The following is a 24,778-nucleotide window of genomic DNA, read 5'->3' on the forward strand; positions in this document are numbered from 1 at the left end:
GAAAATTTAAGTAGATTTATTTTTATTTAATTTATTATTCATACATGCACATTAGGCTATATGACTACAACATGGCAGCTTAAACATAAGGTTGCCTTTTCCGTCTTTTCAGCAGTTACAAAAATCTATACAACAATAAATTGTAAAACACATTAATGATACAGTACTTGTAAATTATAGAGTATTGTTACAAATTGTAGTAATCTAAAATAGCGGATGACACCGTCTTGCACTCCATCACCTCATTTGACACATTTAGGCACACACACAACACACACAAACACACACACACACACACGATTAGTAAACTGCAAGCAGTAATAAATTATTGGCCACATTTGTTCCTTAAGAAATAAAAAAAGCAAACAACAAAAGCATCAAGAAATTTACTCACTGCTTAATTGGGGTATAAATATTCATCACAACACTGTCCACAATTGAACAAAGTGACAAGTTTTGGATAATGAAGAGTTGTGATATTGAAAGAGAAATGTACTTTGATACTTTTATACTACAGCGATGATCTGATTGTCCATACTGTATTCAGGGCATCTCACGTGAAGCAAGCCAGAGATACCACAACACATTTGTTTGTGTAACAATACTGTGGCAATGATCTGTAACATAAAATTAGTGCTAAAGTGCTAATATCACTGTTGACCATCATGTTCGTGTGCCACAAAAGATGGATAAGTATTTCTCTATATTCTCTGGACAGCTACCAAAATATATAATCAAAAACATAGAACGGTTTCTTTTCATGAAGTATTTTCTTGGTGACTCTTAAAGAAATGCTAGCATGTTGAATTTACATTACAGTAATGAGACAAACTGTATTCTAACAGTTCCTGTGCTTACCTCACCAAACTTTCTTTTGTCATCTCTCTATTTTTGCACCTTCACCTTGCATTGCACAAATTCTGTTTCCTTCCTTCTCTGTCATGATCTCCTCGGTAGCCTTATCCGAGGTCCTTCTGACTTTATGAGGAGTGTGAACTCTGTGCAGGAATGGAAAATAGCAGCATTATGGTCACAGATCTCTCCTCTCAAGCCTCAGTCGGACCACTCGTTCTCCTCCGGCTCCGAGTCCTCGTCTGATTCACTGTATTCCACAGCAATGCGTCGGGACAAGATGGTGGCCACGTCGTTACCCACTGGCTCTTTTTTGGCTTCCTGTTCTCTTTGCTCTTGCACCTTACGAAGCTGGAAACCTGGAGGAGAAGCCAATAGTTTAATATTTTTAAAGTGTTTTTTAAAGAAGCCTTTTCTGCTCCTCAAGGCTGCATTCAATATATTTTAAACTGTAATTTATTTCTGTGACCAAAGCTGAATTTTAAGCATCATTACTCCAGTCTTCAGTGTCACATGATCTTCAGAAATCATTCTGATATGCTGAGTTATTAAAACAGATGTGCTGCTTAATATTTTTTTGGAACCTTAAATACTTTTTACAGGATTCTTTGATGAATAAAACATTAAAAAGAAGTGCATTTATTTAAAATATATATATTTTTGTAACAATATACACTACTTTAATACTTAATTAATACTTAGCATGGATGTGTTTAATTGATAAAAAGTGATAGTCAAGACTTAAATGCTTAGAAAAAAATAATATTTTGAATAAATGCTATTCTTTTGAACTTTTATTTATCCTGAAAAACGTTCCAAAAAAATATTAAGCAGCACAACTGTTTCCAACATTGATAATAAATCAGCATATTAGAATGATTTCTGAAGGATCTTGTGATCCTATGCGTTGTGCTACTTCATATTTCTGTGGAAACTGTGACATTTGTTCAGGATTCCTTGATTATTTGTTGCAAAAAAAAATGTCTTTACTGTCACTTTTGATCAATTTAATGCATCCTAGCTAAATAAAAGCATTAATTTCTTTTTTTAATTTATTCATTAAAAAAAGTACTTATCTTAAATTTTTGAATGGTAGCGTTTCAGTTTCCACAAAAATATGAAGCAGCAAAAACATAATAGTAAACGTTTCTTGAGCAATGATGCTGAAAATTCAGCTTTGATCACAGGAATAAAGTACATTTTTACAATATATTCACATAGCAAACAGCTATTTTAAATTGTAATAATATTTCACATTATTATATATATTTATTTTAAAAATCTTTATGATTCCAAACTTTTGACCAGAAGTGTATATGTGTACACACACACACACATATATATATATAAACAGGGGTGCACATAAGTTTTTCAGCCTAGAGATTTGGTTTGGTCCTCACATGGCGGAACATAGAGTGACCCATCAAATATATATATATATATATATATATATATATATATATATATATATATATATATATATATATATATATATATATATGCATGCATGTATCATTTTTTTTTAATAAATGCGTAAAAGGCCTATTTTAAGGTCATTTTTTGAATATTAAGTAGTCTAATTAATAAAAATAGCACATAGAACACACAACACGCTTCATTTAACACAATATGCTGAACACTGAATTCTTTCCTGTGCATACTAACCTCTGCGGATGGCGGCCAGCAGGTCGCTCCGGGCGTCGCTCATGGGGATGAGAGGCACCTGGCCCTTCCTGGGAAGAGTAGACTCTCCAGATGGGTGTGTTATTCGGGATGGGGATGGGGTGTGGGTGGGGGGTCCTGGAGGGGGAGGAGGTGGGGCCACTGGTGGGCCGCCCATTACAGCATGTGAAGGTGAAGCAGTGTAGGCTGAGGGAGGAGCTGGAGGAGGAGACGGGCTGTAGCCCCGTGAGAGGGAGACCACTGTCCCCGGAGCCAGTGACTGAGGTCCAGACGTGCTGTCAAAGGCGGTCTGGGAGGAAGGAATGAGGGGAGGAGGTGGAGGAGGGGCAGGCGGGATGAAATGCTCCAGGATTTGATGGCCCCTGAGAAGTGATTACAAAGGAGAAATGTTTAAGGAACTATTTTGCACCGAAAAAGTATTCGTCACATCCCATCATTGCTCAAAGGAACAGTTCACACAAGTAAAGATCAATCTTTATGCAGCAGTTTCTTCCGTTAAGAACTAAATGGCAATTATTGAACATTTTGTACACTTTCCTTGCATAATGGCACGTTTTTTGAATTATTTTATTATTAAGTTGGCTTGAGAAAGCCAGTTTACTGATCTACAAAACTTCTTCTGAGACAAAATTTTAAAATGTATCTTCTCCAAGAGTTTTCAAGCTACAACCACCGAACTCGGGTCAGACCTTCACACTGTTCTGCTGATATCTTTTCTAACTGATCAGACTTATGACTTTCACTAAACGGACGATCAAATATTCAGGGGTTTTAATTTTACTAAAAGGGAGATCGGGTCAGACCCATACAGCTAACATCCTACCCTGTTGAAAAAAACCAGCATATGCTGGTTAGGTATGTTTTGAAGCTGGTTTGAGCTGGTTTATGCTGGTCATGTGCTGGTCTTAAGCTGGTACCAGTACCATCATAAACCAGCAAAGGACCGGCTTAAACCAACTAAAACCAGCATCCCAGCTTCAAAACATACCTAACCAGCATATGCTGGTTTTTCAACAGGGTAATCAAGTTTGAACATGCTAATCATGCTAAAAACGCATTAGTAATATGCTAATTGTGACAAAATATGTTAGCAATATGCAAAACATGTTAGCAACATGCTAACAACATGTTAATCTTGATAGAAGCATGTGAGCAACATGTTTACAACTTGAGAATCATGCTAAAACATGCTAGCAACATGCTAATCATGTCAACAACATACTATTCATGCTATGAACAGGCTAACAACATGTTGAACATCTAGCAACATGCAGATAAAGCTATAAACATGCTAGCAACATGTTAACAACTTGTTAATCATATCAACATCATGCTAATCATGATGACAACATGCTAGCAACATGTTAACAACTTGTTAATCATGCTATAAACATGCTAACAACATGCTAAATCATGCTAGCAATGTGTTAAATCATTCTAGCCACATGCTAGCAACATCTATCTAATCTATCTACACTTTCAAACTTCAAGTTTTTACAACTGCTTCAAACTTTCAGGCTAGGCTTTCTCAAGCCAACTTCAAAGTTTGTTAACAATACTCATCTAGTATATAGCTATTATATGGTAGTATTAAGAAACATTTGAGCTCATAATTTGTTTGTAATTAGTTGAGATCTATTCTAAAATGTAGGAGGAGACCAATGTGAGGATTTTTCTCTCAGGAGACAAATCTGAGAAGCAGGAGACTTCAGCAAAAGTCTCTGAATGATGTTCATGTAAACTCATTTCTGTCTGGGAGAAACATTTGAGATGTTAAAGAGTTCTCTTTTTTTTCTTTCCTCTGGGATTGAATTACAAACAGAGTGTTTTTTTTTTTTGATTTGTATATATGGACTGTTTAAAATGACTGTTTGAATGCTTGATTGGGGCATTTATATTAGAAAGGGATTTTCAGGCAGAACTGAGAGCAAAGAAAGAACAAAAGCTGAGGCTGGAGCTTCAGCCAATGCAGACGTTTTTGTCAAGTGAAAGTATTCTGTAAGGAAGTTTCATCAGCTGAACAACTGGCATATTGTTAAACAACAGTACAATCCATTGAACACACTAGCTACGTAGCCACTTTATTCCTGTCAAAAATTAAATATGGCATTAGTGTTGTAGTACTCAAGACCGGTCTCATTTTTTGAAGGTTTCAGTCTTGACCGCATTTGTATCTCAGTCTCAGACTAAAAGGACTCTGGATTTTATTTAGTTATCACTAAAAATCCGGTGCATTGTCTGATTTATTTATTAACATCATTAATGTGATGATGTAATACATCCTGCTTCAAATGCAATCAATAACTTCGAATTTTATGTCTTTTAATACTGCTGGGCCCTGTCAGAATTTAATGGGGAATTTTGTCAGAAATTTCACCAAAATTAATAAAAATGCTCCAAAAATTCAATATAGGATTTCAAAAAAGTACTTGAATGAAATATTTTTTTCATATTATAAAATTAAGCAATATCACAAGAGCAAGTATTAAATTACTTAATAATAATTTAATAATTTATTATTAAGTAAATTACATTTTAGAAAAATTTGTATTATTTATTTCATTTATTTTTTACTATTTCGGCAACAAAAATAATTCCAGACAAATCCATAGCAGAACTGTTGTGTGTTTCCGAGCAACAGGTGATTCGTTACTGAATGAATCAGCTGCTTTGAAGGATATGGTTGAATAAATGATTCTGTGACTCACTCGTTAAGCGATTTGTCACTACCTTCATATTCCTTCTTATTTTTCCATCATATTCCTACATTCAAACATTTTTTTTTTAACATTAACCTCAATAATATTTACGCAGCTGTAATTGTACCAATTCAGATGCAGCTTCTGTGCCACCTCTGCAGTGCAAAGATGAATTTTGTTAGATTTAATTTGAATGGTAACCGCTTTATATTGTGTCTTATTATTCTAACTGTATTTATTGATTAAATTTAGATATTTTTGCGACAGTAAATGTGTATCTTTCAGATAAATTTCAGGAGTGCTGGTTTGGTCTTGGTCCTGACTCAGTCTTGTCCTGCCTTTGTCTTGTCTTAGTCTCAACACACTCAGGTCTTGGTCTCAGTTTAGGTGGTCTTGACTACAACACTATATGGCACTACTCTGATTAAGGTTTACACTACATATTTGACAGTATTAAGACAGAAAAGAAGACAGTTTTCAAAGCGCAGATTATGCAACATACCTGGTTAATTAAGAGATAAATAAACAGATAACGTCAACTTCCAAAAGAATCCAAAAACTGAGGTAACTAAGGTATTTAAGTTGCTCTGAACATAGCAACAGGCTCTAATAGACATGACAGATTTCACATAATATTATATCATATATATATATATATATATAAAAATTATAAAGCACTATTATAACATAAAGCAATGTTTATTTTATTCTATTTATTTTATTCCTATCTCACACATCTTCATTCAAAATGTTGTTTTTTGCAACTTTTCCCCTCTTTTTCAATACAGTGCATTTCTATAATAAAAATACAGTAACATTTTAGTATAGGGACCAATTCTTAGTTTTGAATATTTGATTATTTGCATGCCTATTATTAACATGTTGGCTGGTTATTGGTACTTATAAAGCACATATTCTGAATGGCCATTTTCTCCATCCCTAATCCCCTTGTAAGGTTTGGGTTAATAAACTGATGGACTTCACAATGTTACTTGAGATACACTACTGAAAGGAATAGTTCACCCAAAAATGAAAATTTGCTTAAAAATTTACACACTCTCAGGCCATCCAAGATGTAGTTGAGTTTGTTTCTACGTGGGAACAGATTTAGAGAAATGTAGCATTACATCACTTGTTCACTAATGGATGCTCTGCAGTGAATGGGTGCCGTCAGAATGAGAGTCCAAACAGCTGATAAAAACATCACAATAATCCACAAGTAACACACACCACTTTAGTCCATCAATTAATGTCTTGTGAAGCGAAATACTGTGTTTGTAAGAAACAAATCCATCAAGATGTTTTTAACTTCAAACTATTGCTTCTAGCTAAAATATGAGTTCACAATCCATAACAACGTTTTTACCAGTGAAAAAAATAAAAAAAAAAATTCCAACACCCCTGTTGCCCTTTCACATCAAAATCTACCAACATAGTTGTTTTGAACTGTTGTAAACGGTGCTTGATCTGTGCATATTTCACTCCTGATTCAGACAAGATAATTTTTCACTGGAGAAGGCAATATTATCGACTTTTTATACTGAAGAGAATTTTATACTGAAGCAATGGTTTAAAGTTAAAATGTCTTAATGATGGATTTGTTCCTTTCAAACACGCAGTTTTTCACTTTTCAAGACATTAACTGATGGACTGGAGTGGTGTTGATTACTTGTGGATTATTGTGATGTTTTTATCCGCTGTTTAGACTCTCATTCTGACGGCACCCATTCACTGCAGAGCAAGTGATGCAATGCTAAATTTCTCCAAATCTGATGTGATGAAGAAACAAACTCATCCACATCTTGGATGGTCTGAGGGTGACACATTTTTTAGCAAATTATCATTTTTGAGTGAACTACTACTTTTTGTATTTTTTTATGTTGAATATTTTTACATATACTTTAGTCAGAGGAGTGACATGCCTGTATTCTTTGGCAGCTGTTGGTCGTGGTCCGTTGAGGGACGAGTCTGCCGGTGGGGGTCCGTGGTGGGTCTGAACGCGTCCTAGAGAGTGCTGTCGGGCTCCAGCGGCGGTGGAGGAGGCTGGGGGCCGGTACGCTCGGTCCAGGGACTGAGTCTGTGTGGGGCCTGCGTCTTTCCCATCAGCTCCTGTCCCACCTGCTTCCTGTGGGTGGCTGGGACTCGCTGGGTACGAGTGTTCATCTGACATGCCAGACTTGTTTAAAGCAAAGAACAATATTCAGACACACAGCATGCACAATATAGTTATGCGTTATACTGAATTCATTTCTGATAATATACTCTACGAACATAAGAAGTGAATAGATGGACATTGTTGAAACATTTGTGTATAATCAAATTCTTAAACTTATTTACTTGAACTGAACATAAAGGTACTTTTTTTTCTTTTTGAAGAAAACCTCATAGTACGGGTCATTGTCATCCCCTTTATGCATTCATGTATATTTTGTTGTCATGCATTAAAATGAGTAATATAGATCCGAACACAAAAAAATAGGCCAACAAAGCTTTTATGAATTTATTATCCAGAGACCACAAATAAAGTGCAAAAGTGCAAAGTGTGCAAAACGTTTTCGGGATCAAACCTTCATGCAGTCGTGGCCTAATGATTAGAGGGTCGGACTTGTTATCCAAACATTATGGGTTTGAGTCTCAGGATCGGCAGGAATTGTCAGTGGGGGGAGTGAATAACCAGCGCTCTCTTCCACCTTCAAAACCACAACTGAGGAGAGACCTTTGAGCAAGACACTGAACCCCCAACTGCTCCCCAGGCTCTGCAGCAATATGGCTGCCCACTGCTCGGGGTGTGTGTTCACGGTATGTGTGTGTTCACTACTGTGTGTGTGCACATGGATGGGTGAAATGCAGAGCACAAATTCAGAATATGGGACACTTCACTTCAACAGTGCCGTGTTTCCAAGCTTGGACACCTCTGTTTTTTTTTAAGTCTCTTTTTTTTTCAGTACCGTGTTTCCAATCCTCTGTTTTTTTTTTATCTTTGAGCTATTTTTGGATCTACGCACCGCCAGAATTTTATGTATTTTGTTGAGTTGGACTGTCTGGCGTTTCGCTTCTCCACTTTTTCCATTTAAAATGACTAATGAACATAATTTCATTAAAATTGTTTATCTGTTTTACTGAACCTTGCCAGGTAAGATAATATTTCATGATGAGAAAAGCTCATGTTCACAAAACAGCAAAAACAAAATATAATGCTTTTTACTAGTTTAAGACTCTGCATTACTGAAAACATTTCCTAATAGGTTTTAAGGTAAGTAATTTAAAACTGTGTTTTATAATACTTAACTATGGTGGCCGAAAGAACTCAACTTGCTGCAAATGATAAAAACACATGCAAATAGAAAAAAAAACACCTGCAAATTTAGAAAACATCCTTCATCAATTTGACAACATGCGCTGCAAATTCTCACAACAAAACCAAAAACAGACACGCTCTGCAAATATGCACAGGCCACATCGGAAATGCGTTTCTTTGTTTGTGTTGTGAGTATTTGCAGCACATTTCTATATTTGTTTGTGTTGTGATAATTTGCAGCGTGTGTGTTGTCAAATTGATTAAGATGTTTTCTTTATTTGCAGGTGTTTTTTTCCTATTTGCATGTGTTTTTTCATTTTCAGCGCATTGAGCACTCTTGGCCACCGTACTTAAATGAATATGCGTGTTCATCTTTAATCTCTCTCAACAGACAAGGATGAGATGAAACCGGCCACTTGTTCACTAGTTACATAATGATGTTTTTCATCTCACTTTTATGACACAACGCTTAATTAAGGCATCTCTATTTTTTTAGTGTTGTTTCAGTATAAGGATTTAAAGCTGATTGTTTGTTGTCTTTTTTAAAGCTTATTTTTAAGGGTGCGTTAAATATAACTACTGGCTATGAATCAAAGAGAGTATAATTTTTTTTATTTATTTTTTACAACTGCATGTGCCCATGAACTTACAAAATAAGCTGTTCTATGGCAATTTCTGCTGAATTTGAGTTAGGATTCATTATAACTGCTTATATGCTACTATTAGTTAGCTTGCTTAACTACTGATAAACAAATGGCAGTTTTAACTCCTGTGTGAAAATGAAGTGAGCTGAATGTGCACTTGTAAATCTTAAAAAGTATATCAAAAAAAAAAATCTGTACTTGCAGCTAAAGAAAGTACACTTTCATGACTATGTTTTTTTGTTAAAAAAATATCTTTACTGTGTCTTTTTTTTTTTTTTTTTTTACCAGTTGTTAACTTAAAGAGATATTTCTACCTGATTTATCCTACAAAAATGAATGTTGTTGGTATAATAATGAGAAGTGTCAAAGCACAGTTCATTTTTGGGTGAACTATTCCTTTAAGTGGTTTGACCATACAGTATAGAGATCACATGACTCACCTATCTGGAGACAGAGATCCCTCGGAGGACATGCCATGGTAAGGAGACGGTGTTAGTCGAGTGTCCGGACGGAATTCCTTATCGTACGCCATCATGTTCCACTCCTGACGCCGGTTATGAGCTTTACGGACTTTCTTTACCTCGCGACTGGGATCCTCCATGTGTTTTTGCTCTTGCTAAGGCAGAATAAAGGAAATGTTTCTATAAGTTTGAGTAATAATAATTAACTACGCAGAAAGAACAGGAAAAGTCTGTGAATGAACACTGACATGATGATTTGGGGCAAATTTTCACAAGCAATATGCAAATTTTCAAAACGCTTAGTACCAATCTAACAACAGATCATCAGAAATCAATCATGTTTTCTGTATCGTTCAGTACAGAATTACTAATGTCAACAGTTCTGTTGTATTTTAATCAATTCTCTCTATATTATTTCTAATAAGTAATTTTATTTTAGCAACCAACTTTTAAAATGCAACTATTTCATTACATTATAGGCTAATAGCTATTTTACTAATTTACCATGTTTTACCAGAACATGCAATGTTCCCAATGCCTTCACTAGAGAATATTCTGAGTTGCGATGTGAAATGCAGCACACAGTGAGAAAAATAATAAATCCATTTCACACTTTTAAGAGGCCTCCAAAACGGATTGGTCAATGTCAAAAAATCTAGTGTAACATGATTTGATATATTTTGGATGCTAGTTTCCGCCACTGAATATAATAAATTAATTTAAGGTTTTTGAGAGGCTTTATCTCCCAATTCAGATTTTTTTTTAATCGCAATTGCGAATTTACATCACAATATTCTGATATATATATATATCTGAGATATAAACTCACAATTGCAAGTTAGATTTGTAAGATATAAAGTCGCAATTCTGAGAAATAAAGACAGAATTGTGAGAAAAAAAATCTGAAAAAATTCAGAATTGTGAGATTTAAACTCACAGTTGCGAGAAAAGTCAGAATTGCAAGATATAAGCTCGAAGTTTTAAACTCAAAATTCTGAGGAAATATACAGTATATATCTATAGAACCGTGACTTTATTTATATCTCACAAAGACTTTATTTCTCAGAATTACGTTTATACCATGCAATTCTGACTTTGTAACTCTCAATTGAGCGTTTACCCTCATGAAAAATAAATATACTAAAATGTATCTGAAATACATTTATTTCATGATAGGACTACTACAAAAACATTTACATATTTATGTACTTAATAAAAATACCCTGCAATTGTATCATTAGTATACTAAACTGGTATACTTAAAATCTGCTAAATTGGAACAACAAATTTTGTACTTAATGCTTTACATATTTATGTACTTAATAAAAATACCCTGCAATTAAATTTTGTACTTAATGTATGATTGTGCTAAAGTGGATCTATTGCAAGTATACTTCAGGTACACTTTAAATATCTTGCATTTACAAATACTGTATTGTATTTTATTGTCTTTTGTTGTTTGCACTTTTAGTTTGAAGTTCTGTTTTGTACCTTGTCGTTCTTGTTTCCTGTTTCCTCTTTTCTGCTGTGTCTTTTTAATCCATTTTGTGTATTTAAACCTTCATGTTAGAGGACAGGTCTTGTCTTTGATAATGTGTCTATTACCGTCAAAGTAATGCAAGAATGCACTTGCAATGTATTTGATACTGTATTTGTGTACTTACTTAATGCATGTTTCTGGCCATACACAAACACACACACACACACACACACGCACACACACGCACACGCACACACACACACACACACACACACACACACAGACACACTCACACACACACGCAGCGCACACGGCACGCACGCACACACACACACACACGCACACACGATACACAAACAGCACACACACACACACACACACACACACACCTTCTGCCGTCGTTTCTCCTTCCTCTTGTTTTCTGTGGCTTGCAGCATCTTTTCCTTCCAAAGGTTAAAGAAGTAGGATGGATCGGTATAGAATTTGAGCCCATCTTTTTTGTCATCCCTGTAAGACAACAAAACAATGTACTTAGAAATTATTTGCTTAATATTAATATTTCATATTGCTTACATTTCATCCCCAAAATTAAACTAAAAATACTATAAACTCAGAAAGTTATTATTATTTATTATTATTAATTATGATTATACATAAAGATAATATATATGATATGATAATAATGACAACTGAAAAGTGAACCTTAACCTAAATGTTTTCTGTACACCAAAATGCCACAGATAAAATGGCAATTTTATGTTCAAATAGAAAAATAATGATGCAATGGAAGCATTTTGATTAGTAGTAGCCATCGTAATGAGTTAATCGTTTGGGCACGTTTTATTCAGGACCAGAGCTGTGTTGTGAGAGAGCTGTAATTTGTGCATGAGATGTGAAAAACTTAATTTAATCATGTTTCTTTTCTGTTATAGTGGTGGTTGGAACATGAGGAGGGGCATAGAGAAATTATTGTATTTCTTCCATTCTACATGTACAAATACTGTAATCCTGACAGTAATTCCTATTTTTAGAAAATGTTTTAGTAATCTGATAACATCTTTTTCATCCATACCTGTAAATGTAACAGTAACTTTTTGTGTCATGATTTTGTAATTTTTTCTAATTAAGGTTAAATGAAATTTAAAAACAATTTTAGGCTCTAAATTTAAGATGTATGTATTTAAATTGCAAAAACATTTATATCCATTTGGATTTCACCGTTTTAACATAAAGTAATAAACTTGGAATAGTTCACTCAAAAATGAAAATTTGTTGTTAATTTGCACACACTCAGGCCATCAAAGATGTAGGTGACTTTTTCTTCAGTAGAACAGTAAAGAACATTTTGACCTGAAACTGTGGTTTTTAAGAGTAAAAAAATGCATATCGGGAAACACTAAATTAATACCTGTGGCTCCTGATGATATATTGAGGTTTTACGGAGGTTTTGGTCTGTGCAAGAAACTGAACATTATTTACAACATTACTACCTGGTTCTTTCAGACAGTCAGTTCTGGTTCAAATTACTGATTCGCCAGTTTGTTTACATAATCTTGCAATTATGTCACATATATGCAATTATATTATTAAAGCACCCAATAATGATGAATGGATGTTTTACATGTCTAAAAGCATATAAAGTGAATAAATCTAGTCTTCAATAGGTCACCTTTTTACATGAACCATAAAACGGAAAAAAGTCACCTACATCTTTGATGACCTGAGGGGGAATAAATTAACAGCAAATTTTCATTTCTGGGTGAACTATCCCTTTAATATGGTGCATATTTGTCAGTCATACATAAATGAAAGAGGTCAGATTTGTTTTTGTGAATTTTCTTGCTGAAGCATATACAGACCTGTATGGCGTGAGGATGTTAAGAGGAGGTGGTTTGTCACAGCGCTGGTACATCTCCATGACAGGGTTCGGGATGGAGTTTCTGGACACCACCTGCTGGTCCTGAATAGTGGAACTCTTGAATGCTTTCCGCATGTTGATGTCCTGTAAGGACACTGTAGAGCAAGCAGACAGACCCGGAAAACACTGTCAAACACTATCACAAAGCTGTTAGAAATGGCAGAAGTTCCAGATTTACAGCTTGCGTCAGCGCAAACCCTCTTTTGGTGTTAAAAACTACTCTTAGGATTTACTAAAGATGTGCAGTGAAACATTAGTGATGTGAAGGTGAGAACACAGCTATTTTTGCAGCTGACTTTATTGCATATGCATTTGTAGGAGTGTCCCTTTTCGACATAAAATGTATGTGAGGAGAGTATTTAATAAATGAATCGTGCAAGCTGATTTACTAAGGTTTGCAATAGTATGTTTACTGGTAATTGCACCATTATTTAATGCTCAAAAAAGCATGTCTTAACCCATTTTACACCAGTGCTGTTAGTAGATTATACACACCTGATTATCATCAGCTCTGCTTGTTTGATACCCTGCGCTAATTTGCGTTGCTCTGTGTAGATTATATTGGTCCTTATGGAAATATGATGGCTCTGTCTGATGCATAATGCATATTAAAAAAAAAATCACACTAAGGTCTTTCAAAGAGAATATTCTTGTCCTTATTTAGAGTAATCAAACTAAATAATGACAAACAAATTATTTTCGTTATATTTCAAGTAAAAATTTAAATCGTAACTATTTTAGCTTTTGTTTACATAGAATATTACATTGACTTTCATATTAAGTAATATTATGGCTTGTGTTTAAAAGAAATATATAGATTAGTATGGTCTTTGTTTTATTTACTTTTTTTTACATTTATGCTTTTGTCTTTGTGAAAAGAATGTTTTTCATTAAAATTAAATCAAAATGTAAGATTTTTTTTTTCTAAAACATTTGGCTGTAACAAAATTAAAGCATTTTGTTAAAGCATTTTTTTATATAATTTTTTTTCAATGTGGTTACCTGTGGGAAACATCAGGTTACTGACTTAACTTCTGATAACATGAAGTGAGGTATCTCAATAAGGGAACGCCTCAGACGTGAACCAATCGCAGAAGCACCAATAACACCACGTCTGCCAACCATGGCAGACCAATCTCTGCAGCGATCAGGGAGTCCCGCCTCCCTGTATATAAACCACAGCTACCTGCTGTTTCATCATTCTCTGCACATCTCTGCTCCGTGCAGGACAGGCAAGGAGGGCAATATTTGTGAGATACCTAACTTCATGTTATCAGAGAACCTAACGTCTTCTTTCTAACATTTGTTCAGTATCTCACTATGGGAAAATAGACACCTCCCATATTGCTGATATGCTGACTAAGCAGACAAAAGACTGAGTGGGTTATAATCTGAATCATAGCTCCCGACGGAGGTAAAAACAGAATAATATGAGAAATTCGCCCCTTAATAAAACTGCATTATACAACCTGCCTACTCACTCCCAGGACTGAGTGAGCCAGAGAGGGTTCTGTCACAACCAGTCTATAGAATTAGCAAATGTGTGCAGAGAAGACCAGCTGGTTGCCACGCAAATTTCTTGAATAGAAATGCCTCTAAACAGAGCCCAGGATGTAGCCATACCTCTAGTAGAATGTGCTCGTAGTCCTATTGGGGGCTCTATATTCGCATTATTGTAACATAACACGATATACTCCACCATACAGTGATAAAGGCGTTGACAGAAGATAGGTTTTCCTTTGTAAGAGTCAGCCCACGAGACAAATAATTGATTGCTCTTATGAAGTGTGCAGGTCCACTGAACTTACGTATACAGAGTAAGAACCGGACATAAACTGTGTAACCTCTCCTCCTCTGGGAATGAAAAGGGTGGTGGATGAAAAACAGGTCCACTGATTGAACTGCACCAGCGTGATCAAACACTTTAGGCACAAACGTCAGGCTAGTTCTAAAAGTTTGACCAACCGGAGCGAACATCATACATGAGGAATGAACTGATAAAGCATGTAGTTCAACCCTTTTTGCTGTAGTCAGAATGTGAACTGATAAAGCATGTAGTTCAACCCTTTTCGCATCGTTCACACGACGTAAGAGATCTACATTGGCCCAGCATCTGTATGCCACACATAAGGATCACTTGAAGAGATCCCTCTGGACAGTAAATCTGCTCCCCCATTATTCCGAATCTACTGTGACAGGATGCCACACTGCTCCACATAATCAGTTATTTCGCTAACAAGGGAAGCTTGTGAGAACGTACTCCTCTGTTTTTTGTAGGCTATGATATAATAAATGAAATGAATGAATTGGATCTAGTTAGTAACTGTGTTAGTTTTGTTATATGTATGTGCTTCTCTCTCAGTGTGATTTATGTAGGCTATCATAAAAAAAATGCACAAAATGCCTCAGAGCTAGGGCATCCTGTCGCTGAGAAAAACGCGGAAGCTTGTGAGAGCACTCATGCATTCTGGTCCTCTGCTGATTTCTGGTAAGACACGCACTCTGTGGTTCTAACATCATGAAAAAAACAGCATCCCAGGGAAACAAAATGTTGAGGTCATCAGATCCAGTAGCGAAGTAACATTCTGACAGAGACTGATCTCCCTTGTTGAAAAAGGGAATGTATGTGAAATGTCTTGATGCTCTCTGATAGGAAAGCTTGCAGTGATAGGAAAGCTTGAAACATCACTGAAGGAGTTAGACAACTCTTCGTCTGGTTTATCTTGAAACCTAATCTCTCCAGATGTGTCACTACATCTCCTCTAATAACTCCATAAATAGGCTGTAAGGAGGGACGTCGCATTCAAAGCACGAATGGCCAGTGCAGATGACTTATAAATCTTTTGAAAAACAGAGGCGGTGAAGCACTCTGTTTTCCCTGGCAGCGAGGCTCCAGTAGAAGAGAGCGCTGCCCTGTGACTTGGGTGCAAATGATTTGCCACAGATGATTCTACTGGGGAGGATACACCATCCCCAAATCCTCCATTCCCTGAACATCCAGCCTCAAGGACCCCTTGATAGGTACACAGTGGGAAAAAGGCCTGTCCCAAAACCTCTTCATTTCAGCCACACAGGATGGGACGGCTGGAATAAACTGCCTCGCTGGAGGGAGACATGACGGAGGTCTCTTTCCATCATACAGGTCTCTTTCAGCCTCTTGACCTGCCGGTTGGGATGGCCAGTCAATTGACAGTCTAGCCGCGGCCCTGCAACAGACCTTGAGTAGATCCATGTCCCTCTGTACAGGAGAGGGTGAACTCTCATCCTTTGCACTCGGTGGATGCGACTGATTCGGGCGAACAGACGGCCTGCGGACATTCCATCGGTTCTTCTCTGGGTTGAGCAGAGAGGCATATGTTCGATTTCCCAGCTACTGCCACGCGGACCACGCGGAGTCTCCGCTCTCGGGTTTTAACCAAAAACATCGCACAGTGAGGACAGCCCTCGGGGTTGGACAGAGCTGTCTGAGCGTGTTTAGTGCCCATACAGGACATGCAGAGACCGAGTGAATCCTTCGCAGAAATTCACATTCCACAAGCACAATGATGAGGTGGATGACCTTTTCCTCTGGGGCTCTTTGGCTCTTTCGCAGTGGCCATGGAGCCTGCACTCTCTTCATACGGTAAGCCCACCACAACATGACGATGAGTACGGAGCTGTGCTGTGATAGAGAGCTCTCCTTTTCCTTCTTTTTGGTGTGTGGTGAGCGCCCCAAAAACTTAAAATAAAAAAAAAATAAATTGAAAATAAATTGAAAACTTAGAGCAGAAAACTCACCTTGACGTGTTAGTTATCTCACTCTAAGTGAAGTCACTCAACAAACATTAGGAATGTATTGCGTTTGGGACGTTACCTTGAGGCTCCATCTGTAAACTGTTAAGCAAATAATTCTGAAAGTCTGCTGAGAACAGCTTCCGAAAATCTTTCACGGGGAAGAGAGCGAGAATGACAAAACAGCAGGTAGCTGCAGTTTAGATACAGGGAGGCGGGACTCCCTGATTGCTGCTGCGATTGGTCTGCCATGGTTGGCAGACGTGGTGTTATTGGTGCATCTGCGATCAGTCACGTCTGATTAGAAATATTAGAACTTTCTCTTTCAGTTCATATCAGTTAGAGACTCATGGTTCTGATCATAATTACTCTGCAATTGTAAATGTTAACTGCACAGTAAGTTTGCATGCATTTTATGCAGTGTTAATGAAGAGAGTCAAACAATGAAGCACATCATGGATGCACATTACATCATACAGCATTTACATGTGTACTTCCCATAAGGACTTGAAGGCACTGCTCTATTAATTATGTTCCCTTGTCAACTGCCTCTTATTCAACCAGACTATTCCACTGTGCTCTTTAATAACTCAGCTAGTGTCTAGACGTCATTGGGACATGCAGCACTGCATCTACACTGCTAATTACCTCATCTGTGCCTCATCTGCTCAGCTCTAGTTATTATTCAGAATGCTCTGAAAATCACTTCATGAGCATTTCACCATTTCATATGAGAAAAACTATCGTCATATCATACACACAGAAGCTATTTAACCATTAAAGTCCAGAAATATTAAAATGCAGAAAAAAAAAACTGAACCTAAAAAAAACTATTTGGGAAAAAAATAAAATAGAATTTGGAAAAAAATACAACAGATTTCATAAGGCCCTAGACTTGCATTATATTGAGTCTGAGTACCAGCGCCAATCCTCTCAACAGCCCTGTGGTTGCATTCTGGTGTATTTCCAGGCTGTCACACAAAAGATCAGGTCAGCAGTGGGTCTGTATTTGCTAATGCTCATTCATTCTTACTCACCCTCCTCCACTGTGGAGTCCAGTTGTGTGACCTTCACCGCCAGCAGGTCGACGCGCTCTTGTAAACTGTTCATGCGCATGTAGAAGCTGTTGGCCTCATTAAACAGCTCCCCGAAGATGTCCTCCGCATGTCGACCTGAATCAATAAACACATAATCTACGATGAGGCAAAACTGATAATTTTCCAAACAGCCACCGTGTACAATGTCATTTTTAATTACAGACGCCATGAAATAGGCTGATTCTTTCTTGTTTTAATGTACACTGAATAAATGTTGTAGAAAGTCTGAAATTGCTAGCCAATTTCATAAATAATTACAAAGAAAATGCAAGTAACACACTGAAATATTGGTAACACTTTAGAATAGGGATCTCATATTCAGTATTAACGAAGAGTTTTCCCTCTATAAACTCCTGCTCATTAATAGTTCGTAAGGTAGTTGTTAGTGTAGGTATTAGGTGGATTAAGGGATCTAAAATATGCTCATGCAGAATAAGACATTAATATGTGCTTTATAAGTACTAATAAACAGCCAATATGTTAGTAATATGCATGCTAATAAGCTAATAAACTAGTTAATAATCAAAATTGTTCCCTAAACTAAAGTGTTACTGAAATAATTTTTAAGTAGAAAAACTGAAAGTTTTCTTGTAAAATGTACTCCAGTCTTTGTTTTATTTACATAACTTTTGTTTTGTTTTTTTACAGTGTACTTCCTTTTGAAAATTCTTCCAAAAAGATTAAAAACTCAATACTTGAAATTAATTTGCTGTGTTTCCAAAAAAGAATTACATGAATTACAAAATTATCAGTATGTTGTGGTTAGTTATTATAAATAAATAAAAAATAAAAAAATGTATAAATTATTTTGATGAGTTACGGTGACATAATAATACTGATTATTGTAATTTATGTAATTTATTTAAACTCAAATTTCTTAATTGATTAATTAATAAAAATTATGTTTTTTTTTTTTTATTACGTTGTAGTAGCTTAATGAAATTATCTTGATAACGTTAACAACTGTCCCCTGTTGTTCCCCTGCAAAACATGTGTCATTTATGAATTAAATTAACACGTTAAAACAGCAGGGTGGGGAACTCGTGGCCTAGTGGTTAGAGAGTTAGACTTCTAACCCTAAGGTTGTGGGTTCGAGTCTCGGGCCGGCAATACCATGACTGAGGTGCCCTTGAGCAAAGCACTGAACCCCCAACTGCTCCCAGCTGGGTGGTGAATGGCTGCCCACTGCTCCGGGTGTGTGTGTTTTTTTGAACTTTGGATGGGTTAAATGCAGAGCACGAATTCTGAGTATGGGTCACCATACTTGGCTGTATGTCACTTCACAACAGCCATCATTATTTGAGTTATAATGAGTTGGTTACATTTATTTATTTATTTAGCTTACATTTTTTTATCCCAAGAGACTTATAATTCAAGAACATCTTAAGCAATTTGTCATAAACAAGTTGTTTGTCTTTGCGCAATGCATTTCGCAGGTGAAAAGTCCATGTTGAAAATTATTGTACTAGAAAATCATCATGCTCAAAGCTGAAATACAGCTGACTGTGCTCAGAACTGATGCTGCAAAAGTCTAATGGGTTCATATCAAACCCAGGACTGCATTAAACCAGGGTGAAAAATGACTGTGCATCAGCAATTCTAGAGTGGAAAACTGAACCTACTGAGTCCTCCCAGCTGTTTGATGATGGCCGCCAGTGTGCTGTTTGTGACACATTCCAGCTCGTTGGTCACCCCATCGGGCAGGGCACCCCGGCACAGGTGCTTGGGCTCGATGGTCCTCTTTACAAGAGGCATGGCTGTGCTCAACTACACACACTGACCTGTGAGAGGACAGAAGCACATTTTACACAATATTAATGTGATGCAGCAAACACAAACATTATAAACAATGCAATTTTTAAATCAACAATTACAGCTTTTTAAATGGCTCATTTTACTAAATCAGTATTTTTTTTTAAACATATTTTGTGCCAACAGTATAAATATTTTTGTTATACACCAACCAAAACGGCAACTGATAAAACAGATATCACTATGCTTTTTTTAATCAACAGATTTTATATTTGGATATCACAGAACTCTGTGTTCGGTGGGGGAAATTCTTTGTACCTAATCGCCACATAAAATATGAATAAATATTATTTGCTATAAAGTGTTGCCTACATTTGTAGACCCTAAACAGGGTTTTCCGGGTCAAAACAGGGTGTGTATGAACACTGATGTCTTTTAGCACTATATTAACTCTTGTGTTAGGCTATGTTTTGATTTATAACTGAACAAACAAATGCCTCTTTTATCAGTGAAGTAGCGTGAGCTCTGTTAATACATGCTTAATATTTAATTATGAAACGTGTAATTGAATCAGTTATTTTTGGCACAATTCATTATCATTTTGCAAAATATGCTTGAAGGTACATTTGTAATGGAGAGAACATTTTCCTTGCATATTTACCAAATATTGCATAAAGTGCATAATAGAGCTGATTGTAAATGAGAAAGAGATGAAAACCTTGGATGAATGCAATTAAAATTTCACAGAAAGATGATCTCTGTAAACTTCATTTAACTACATTTCATTTAAAGCGAGTGTTTATTTGCTCATTCTCACACACTCCAGACTGCATTTAATCTAAAGCATTGGGTAATTAGTCATTATAAATGATTTTTACATTTCATAATCAATGTATCAAAGCCTAGCCACACCAGTGTTCAGTGTTTCACTTTTTTTTTTAAAAATGATGAAAGTTCAATAAATAAATAAATAAATAAATATTGGCTTTGTATTTTTAAAATGTAGCCTGCTATAAAATAATTGCATTATATATATATATATATATATAGTGCTGCTTGAAAGTTTAATAAAAGACAAAGTATATATTTTTTGTCTCATTTGCTTGGTTGGGTTCTCTTTGTCTACTTTCAGGACTTGTGCGAAAATCTGATTATGTTTTGGGTCATATTTATGCAGAAATATAGAAAATTCTAAACGTTCAAGCAGCACTGTATATTAGCAATATATTTAGTCATTTTGTGTTTTATGGGTTTACTCAGACTATTTGCCTTGAAGCCCACGACCATCTCCATGACAACCAAGCAAGGCCCTTTCTCATGCTCCGCTGAGTACTTGAGCTTCTAGAGTCACTCTCATGTGCGGAGGTCTGTTTGTCTCAGACAATCTCTCTGTAATGCTACTCTAAACACATCCATTTTTAGACTCATCATATTTCTGTTTTGTCATTTTCAATATAAAGACAATGCTTGAAAGAACTGTATTTTTTAAATATAGGCCGCAATGATCCCTGAGGCAGTGAAATCATTATGCAGCTCAAGAGGGAACCTCTTAGAGTATGCGGTGCATACGACGTGGTGAACTCACTCGAATGAAACAAATGCATATTACTTTAGCTGTGTGAGTAGCCTAGCAACCAGCCTGATGATATGCATGCTTGCATCCGCTTATGTGCTAACAGAGTGCTCCCCCTTCTTTACTTTATGATTAATACAGACTGAAAAATAAATGAAACCTCATTCTTGTAAACTGAAGTATTATGACATGAAAATATCCTACTACATGCTAAAGAGTCATTTGTAAAGAAGCATTTGCTTTTGGTATTGGAACACAATCCCCACGTTTCAGGTGCTGCGATTCAGCATCATGCCACAATCTGTAATCAAATGTCAGAGATTTCAAAGTATTGCAAAGTACTCAAACAATTCTCAGTAATTTATTCCAAGACCTAATGATGTGATCTACTCTGCCCATTTTCATTTTATTGCTTCATTGGAACTAGCTACTTACAGTATATTTCCTCTGTTTATATCTGTTTATAATCTGGTAAGAATGGGTGAAGATGATCTTACACTATTATTTACAGCAGGATCTGGATTTTCAAGTGTTTAAATAAAAGATTTTTGTTGTAAGAGACAATAAAAACAACTTTGTGCCTCAAAAACGCTCCTTTCCTGGTAAAAATGAACTTGATTTACAATATTTAACAAGTTTGTGACAGCAAACATAATGTTTTTGACAAGCCAAACATGTCAGTCTCTAAGTAACGTAATTTATTTAAGCCACAAAATAATGTTTGTTTATTAGAAAAGTCTAATTTATTTAAGTATGCAAAAGGGATTTTCAACATCACAAGCTCATTTCGAGCATGTTTTATAATACCCCAATATCAAACAATTCATCCCTCACACGTTATCACGTCCGTCAAAAACTTTGAAATATTAGAATTAAAAACATTGATATAAACCACATCACAGGCATCAGTCACTTCACTGAAAATATGCCGGCTAATAAATAAATAATTATTACCTTACATTTGTTTTGTTTATAATTTCTGAATTTGATTTAATATCTTAACATCGATTTATGTATTAAATTTAATATGTTTAATAATCTACATTTCATGTATTTTCGAGAAATCGATGTGGATGACTACTTTGACAACTTCATTGCTTCAATGCACGTGAATACAGCATAAATTTGTTCTTCACTCGCATAAATTGATGATTTTTACTTCTCTTAACTTCTCAGTTGTTTAAAAGATCAAGGCGACTATCAAAGTTTGATAAAAACATTGTAAATGTTCCAATAAAAGACAAATCATTTTTACAAGATTTGTTACACGTTTAATTACCCCTTTTACTATTTAATTAATTGAGCCAACTATGTTTTATCGAACTTTGCTACATGCAAAGAGAATTTCAAAGCCTGACAGACACCAGAACTCAAGAAACTCAGGATAATGTATTGTATCGTGTCATAATACTTCCATTTACAAGAATGAGGTTTCTCGTTCCACAGTGCAACAACAAACAGAAAGGACAAGAAAAATAGTATATATAATTCAATAGATTATAATACACTATTAGTTAATACGTGAATAAAATACAAACACACATATAAGAAAGAACAGAGCAGAGAGTTTTGTAAAGAAATAAACAAATGTTGCATATATTATATCTGCCTTCTGGTATGTGAAAATAAAACAACATTTAGTGCTTGCCACAAACCGGGCCTCAGTAAACATTGTTATTTCTCTGCACAGATGAATTATCTCTCACTTTCTGAAACACACAGCCTGTCTGTATTGTCAGAGGCAGGAACTGATTCATGAGAGGAAACCATGGCAACGCCTCAGCTGTGCTGGTGCCAAGACATGTTAGACTCCTTCACCAAAAACACATTTACGTAATCTGTTCCCAGTGAATCAAACCCTGCATTCCCGGGCTAGCGGCTGTTTTCAGATCTGTGGGAATGGGGCTCCCAGGTTTCAAGCTCGGTAGAACGTGAGATATTATGGAAATAAAGAAACGTCATATTAAGTGACAAAACTAGATTATACCTCATTGCCAAATGTTCTTTTTTTCTCGCCAATCGTTGCTTATAAGCAGAAGCCTGGAGTTTGTTTATCAACAAAATAAGTGGAATACCTCTAAACTGCAAGCTGGTTCTCACAAAGAGGTTTAAATAAGTGCATTGACTATTGGTTTCAGGCTTGTGCATGTTTTCGGTGAACTAGTCACCAATGATGTTAACGTTTAATGATAATAGTGCTAATTAAATTGACACCAAGATGTAGCTATTGACAGAGGAATATGGGTGCACTTAATTATGAGGAATCAGGAAGTATAAGTTTACAAGACATGACTGCTGCAGCATCAATTTAATTTAGCACGTTTTCAACTAATCAAAAGTCTGAAACCCACCCAATAATGTCTCAAACTATATGCTTGGATTTGCCAAGATACTCAAAGTCAAAGATTACACCGTGCACTCAAGCATCTCCCATCAGACTCTCCCAAGACCAAGATCTGATCTCCATACTCTGCCTGTACGCCATCGACAATTATCATTTGTGACCCTCTCTGTGAAATCCAGGCTTAAGTCTCAAAATTTAATTATGAGATAACAAGCATAAAAGTTTGATTTCAACTATTAATTTCACTATGATTTCAATCTTTGACATGGTCTTACTCAGTCTTATCTTACTCAGTAATAAATATATCAATGTTACATCTTCACAGAATGTTCTTTACCTTATGAAGGATGATTTTATACAGAAAACAGTAAATCAGCTGGGTTTTCACAGACTTTACATTCTGATTTCAGCAGAAGCATCGTAGACAAAATTAAGAACAAATGAGAACTCAGTTCGTCTGTGGCTGTTGATTATTATGACGTCACGCATCCATAAAGCTGTGTCGCATGACGTCATCCGTCCAAATCACTGTGCTGGCATGATATGATAACAGGTGTATCTTTCGGCCACACGGGAAAACGAACGAAACAGTGGCAGTCATTAATATGAACGTGATGAATTATTGATCTATTAGATTATGTTAAAGTCTATGTTAGATATTAGAACCAGCGCCGTTACATCTTGGCGTCTGTCCTTCTAGTCATTTAGGCATTATCACGTAACAAGTACGTGAAAACACTGAAGGCAAGGCAACCCTGTGCGTAATTGCCATCTACTTACTAATAACTGTAGTTGTCTCCTCTCGGTGTTCTTTCGCGCGGACGTCGTTTTTCGGTGAGCTATTCGGCGTTACATGCCGTTAATACGCGGTGGCATCACGTCGATGCGTTGTGGTGCGATGAACGGCGGAGGTGGTGCTGAAAATGCACGCGCGCGTTGCCTGGGAAGCGTCGCCAGTAGCTGTGCGCTGCAGCGGCGATGCATTGCGCATGTGTGCGCGTCACCCACAGACCACCACCCTGAGTGTGTGTGTGTGTGTGTGTGTGTGTGTGTGTGTGTGTGTGAGGGGAACACTGAGACTTGATGGAGGAAATATGCAAAAATACACACACTTGAAGTGAAACGTTTTTTTTAACGCCACTAAACCAATTCAGCCAAGTCTTCCTATTTAACTGTTTGTATGGACCAAAGCGGGATATAGAGCAT

General features: G+C 36.2%; 1 pseudogene; it reads right to left on the reverse strand.

The window, feature by feature from the left end:
* Nucleotides 1-24,559, reverse strand: LOC109046123 (annotated as a pseudogene).
* Nucleotides 24,560-24,778: the final 219 nt, after the last annotated feature.

This window comes from Cyprinus carpio, chromosome A21, assembly GCF_018340385.1.
Source record: "Cyprinus carpio isolate SPL01 chromosome A21, ASM1834038v1, whole genome shotgun sequence".
Lineage (NCBI taxonomy): Eukaryota > Metazoa > Chordata > Actinopteri > Cypriniformes > Cyprinidae > Cyprinus > Cyprinus carpio.